The sequence below is a fragment of the Saimiri boliviensis genome, chromosome 6 (assembly GCF_048565385.1).
Source record: "Saimiri boliviensis isolate mSaiBol1 chromosome 6, mSaiBol1.pri, whole genome shotgun sequence".
NCBI classification, from domain to species: domain Eukaryota; kingdom Metazoa; phylum Chordata; class Mammalia; order Primates; family Cebidae; genus Saimiri; species Saimiri boliviensis.
The window spans coordinates 41,780,612-41,786,030 of NC_133454.1; the positions used below are offsets into that span (position 1 = coordinate 41,780,612).

Here is a 5,419-nt window from a genome sequence, read left to right on the forward strand (position 1 = left end):
GTTAGCCTCAATGTCACCAAAAGCGGGTAAACAGTATGTAAAGTAATAGGTGCATCTGCTGGGAGACTTATGGTTTTGACCTAATAATACCCAGCTGAACTGCTAGTCAAGTTCCTTCACAAACTTACGTATGCAATTACTGTCAATGCAAAAATATTTGCACCATTATCTTTTAAGTGACCCACTAACAAACCTAATGAAAATAGTCACTGAAAATCTCTGCCTTTGAAGAGGTTGTGGATCAGACATTATAGTCCTATGAATCTCAATTTTGGAAAGTAAGAAGGGATGGAAGTTTCTGAAACAGCAATTTAGAGAAGAGAGGAGAGAGCAGAGAGGGTAAGCCTGTCTTGTTTTCTTCACTAGAACTTCTACCAAATGTTGTTCATTATCAGCAATCACCTGACTCCTGACTCCACCTAGACCCGTCTAGGGTACCTACTAAAAAGTTTTCTCCATCTAAAATTCTCAGATTCTATTCAAGTTAAATAACAAATCAAACACTCTGATATGAAGTACACATTTTTTGCCTCCCATAAATGGGTCAAAATGCAAAATGATCAGGAAACAAAAACAAAATCAACTCAGTTTTGCCTTCACTTCATGTCTTATCTCCAGCTTCATAAAATAATAGCTTTTTTAAATTTCTAAGCAATATCTAAAGAACAAAAAAGTAGGCAATTAACAGAATATACTCGAGTCCCAGAACACTTGTTCCCTATATATCAGTATTTTTAGACTTAAAAAAAAATTCATGAATGAGAAAATTCTCACCCGATCTAAAAAAGCCTTTCAAATTGAGCATTTCCCATCTTATAATTAGTTCTATTGCAGCAGAAGGAAGGACAAACTTTTGTTTCCATTCTAGGCACCATCTTAAGGAGTACTAACTTATTTTATATTTTGGAGCTCCAACTTTCTCAAATTTTCTGATAGTTTTCATAAACATAGAAATACATATACATAGATCAAATTAATAAATTTTATACTAATAACCTAGCATTGTTTTATGCAAATTAGAAATACCAGAAAATATCATAAAATAACACCAGAGAAAATCAAAACAAAGATATTCTATTCCATTAGAAAAATCATGGTTTTCAAATTATTATCACAAACATAAGAGAAGTAAAACACTGCTTTACCAATAAAATTTTCTACAAATATAAATAATGAAGTCCCATTTTAGTGTACATTAAAGATGTTTTCCAGAGAAAAGCAAGCAAGCATAATAGAAACATATGTATGTTAGAAAAATCTATCTAACAAAAGTCATTTTAAGTTATTGAAATGGACTGGACAACTAATTCAGATTTAATTAGCTTGTATCCAACTCATTGTTTGGTACATACTGGACTGGACAGTCAGTAAATATTTGTTGTCTAAAAGAATAAATGTATATTTAACCTTGTAGTTTCCAGAAACAAATTGTTTGTTCTTATAGTTATGCAGTGACATTACTTCCACCAAACATGAACTACAAAATGTTTTGGAATGAATGTTATTTCAAATTTTAACAAGTAGGTTCCCAACATGTTATAAAAAAATAACGTAAAATGTTCTCCCAAAATGAAATACATTATGTTTTATTTTTCCTCAGGAAATGTGTTTTTATACTAAAAAAAAAAATCCACATAGATTGTATATTGGTCTAAACTTTATCATCAAGAGAATAGATTGTTGCACTCTAAATATTACTAATACCCTACTCTGAATTTGTCATAAAAGATGATATTTTAAATGGCCTGACCTAACTTAAATCAAAGTAAATTAATGGGAGGCAGTTGTTGCTTTTTCATTTTCATTTTGTACCTTCTTTGGGTGACTGATTTTCTTTGTAAACTTAACTTGCCCCATCAAAAAAAGGTAAAATAAGGAGAAAAAGTCCTGCCATGAGAAATGCAACTGGTTCTAAAGCCTTTGTAAAACTAGTGTGGAAAAGACCAATGCTGCCAATTCAGTGCAGAGGGAGAAATAGAGAGAGAACTCAGCACACACATGCTGAAATATTGGCTTAGCTGACCTTCAATACAGAATCTTGGTAGGAGAAAACGAAACTGTCTTCACAGTGACTCATCCAATAAAGGAGGGAAATATGGAAACCTGTACCACACGTGGAAAGGTTTCTATGAGAGAGATGATGCACTTGTCATTCACAAGAATATAACCTCTCCAGCCCTCCATTCAGCAGCAAATTATTAAACTTCTGTTTGAACAGGGCCATGTGCCAGTACCTGTGTAGAAAAGGAGAATTACCACTGTCCTTTCCCTCAAGAAGCTCATGATTTAATATAACCAACAACCATATTATCTGGAGTCTCTGAGGCAGTTTCCCTGCCACACTCCAGGCCATGCAGTAATTAGCATTCTCACTCACCTGACAGCCATTCCCAGCACTATGAAGTTCTGACCATAGCAGTCCTCAGCCGACAGGCTTCTCCTTGAAAAGTAAAAATTTAACAAAAGATATGAAGAACAGTGTCCTGCATCTTACACAAAATAAAGCAGAAACGCATTATTTACAAGGTACAAATTCCTTCATTTGAAAACTTGATCCTTTGATAGTGTTCATATGAGTTAATTGTATTGTGATATGGTACATTTTTATGGTCCTAAGAAATTCATACTCACTTTTGGGAATAAAATAACAAAAATTACTACTTTGCAATGAATGAGCCAATTTAAAAATATTGATTGCAATGTCTAAAATGTATTCTCCACTTTGATGAACCTAGTATGGTTTAGTCTAAGCACAAACCATACAAAGAATTTCTATGCCAATTTTTATGCCAGTTATTCAATCCCGATTCTAGTTAGAAATTTTGGCAACAGTTGCAACCATCAGTCACCCATTATTACAGCTACAAAATTATTTTTTCTGTTAGGTGTATACTTTATTCTCTTTCTACATGTGTAAAATATGCACATTTATAGATGTGGATATTCACATAAAAATTATTTTGTAAGTGTAATTATACCAAATAATATTTTCTCTAGGTGTTATATTGGGTCACACATTTTCTGATGTTTAATTGGGCACTTTGAACAATACAGCCCATGACTTGTTAATAGATGCTATACTTAAATAACCGGGTTTCCTCTATCATTGCCATGACAACCAATGCAAGAATGAAGGAATTAGTACAGAAAATATGCATTCATCAGCAGGAAAATATGGAAAGTAAAAAAAGTTGTAAACAAAAAACACTAAAGGAATCTAGCCCTTGGAGAAGTACTTTCCCAATAATGAATTCCTTTTTCTGATATTCCACCAGTTGAACATTAATCATTGTTAATACTATATATCTTATATTCAATGTGTTAATCTAATCTTACCCTCTAAAACCAGGCTACTGGTGTGAAATATCAGAAAGGATAAAGAGTCCAGAAGAAAAGAGAAGGATATAGGAGAAAAGACTACCTTAAGAGGGGAGAAAGAAGCCTAAGGCAGTCTTCATCTAATTCACAATTTTGCCTTTAGTTGTCCCTTCTTGAAGAAACTTGTTCGAGACCAGCCTGGCCAAGATGGTGAAACCCCAACTCTACTAAAGATAAAAAAAATTAGCCAAGTGTGATGGCAGGCACCTGTAATCCCAGCTACTTGGGAGGCTGAGGCAGGAGAATCACTTGAACTCTGGATGCAGAGATTGCAGTGAGTTGAGATTGTGACACTGCACTCCAGCCTGAGTGACAGAATGAGACTCTGTCTCAAAAAAAAAAAAAAAAAAAAAAGAAAAGAAAGAAAGAAAGAAACTTGAAGGAAACTCTCGAAGTATCCTCCAGTTTTCAGGACTAAATCGTCCTCTTTCCAGCCACCCCATTCAAGAACTGCAAATATAGGCTTGTATAGTTTAGCTACACACGTGTTACAAAGGTTTTGAGGAACTTGCCTGGGGACCTAAAAACAGAGTATCGATTCAAGAAAAAGCTGCTCTGAATTTAAAAAAATCTTGCTCTGTCATTTTTAAAATCGAGCCTCTGTATAGAGTACCTACACTGAGTCAGATACTCTGGAAAATACTGTTTACAGAGATAAATGAGCTGTGGCTTCTGCTCTCAAAGGATTTGCAGTGCACCAATAAACCCACAGGTGTGGTTATTTGTAGCAATCACTTCACAAATGGAGGTGGGGGACCAGGAGCAGACTGTAGTGGTTGGTATAGATAGAAAAACCTAGATTAACTGAGTTTAAAATAACCAAGCACCCCAATTAACCATAATCCTCACTCAGCCCACCCCCAAATTCAGCTTTTAATAGAAAGTTTGCTCATGCCAAATTTTAATCCAAAAAAACAATATAATGTCAGATTATATTATTTAATCAAAAAATATATAATAGTCTAGGGTCATGGCAAATGCATTTTACTTCTTCAATGAAACAATGAACCTAAGACACAGCAATATCTCATAACACTGAAACAAAATTTAAGTTATATCCAGAAACCATATAAACAAAAATAAAAATTATATATTAGAATTTCATATAAAATTCACATTTTAGAATATTTTTTCAAAACTAACTGTACAAAAAAGAGTTTTAGTTTAACCAGAAAGCCCAATTAATTAGAAACATCATTTTGTGAGTTTTCTGTTATTAATATTTTTCATTGCAAAAGCTATGAAGTCACACTGTCAGGAATCCTGATTAGGCTACTGCCTTGCTGTGTGACTTGATGAATTAAGCTGCCTGTGCTTTGGTTTCCTCATTTGTAAAATGTGAATGATATTAGTGAACATGTAAAAAGTTTTTAATAGTGCCTGATACATAGTAAATGCTCAGTAAATGTTAGCTGTAATGGTCACTGTCATTCTTAATGCATTTCCTAGTTGTATAGATAGGTTTATGGAATGAATGCTCAATAAATGCATGTCATGTAACACCAGATGCACCCAGCATTTCCTAGAAGAACTGAGGTGCATTAAGGGATACAGCCAGATAAAATGTCCAGAGGAATATGACATGTCTGTCTCAGAACTAAATGAAAAACCAATCAGTCACCAAAACAGTAATAACAAAAGATCCTAGGAGTTTCTGCTTCCCCTTCATCATCTTAGCCTTCATATTATAATATGGGAGTGAAAAATGAAAGAATTATTAAATTCCTTGGAATACTGACACCATGTAATAACTGAACTCCTCCTCCCTGAAACTCCTAATACAATATTTAGTGTTGAAGGAATCAAAGATGGTAGAGGAGACAAATAGAGCCTCTTATAAATATAAAAAGACTCCTCTTAAAATAAGAGGAGTTTGTTTCTTCAGAAAAATCTTGGTTACCTCTAACCTTTGTTGGTAAGAATTTGTGGAATATATTATAGTCACTTCATTTTGTACTTAAAGTACATTAATATACCTTAAGACTCAAGATAGATGAAAAATAGATGATAGATTCAAGATAGATGAAAATTGCTTCTGGTG

At 33.7% G+C, this 5,419-nt stretch overlaps 1 protein-coding gene across 7 annotated transcripts in view; it reads left to right on the plus strand.

Moving 5' to 3' along the window:
• GRIA4 (glutamate ionotropic receptor AMPA type subunit 4) overlaps nt 1-5,419 on the plus strand; it is a 359,494-nt gene that overhangs the window by 343,129 nt on the left and 10,946 nt on the right. The gene's annotated exons all lie outside the window — the stretch shown is intronic.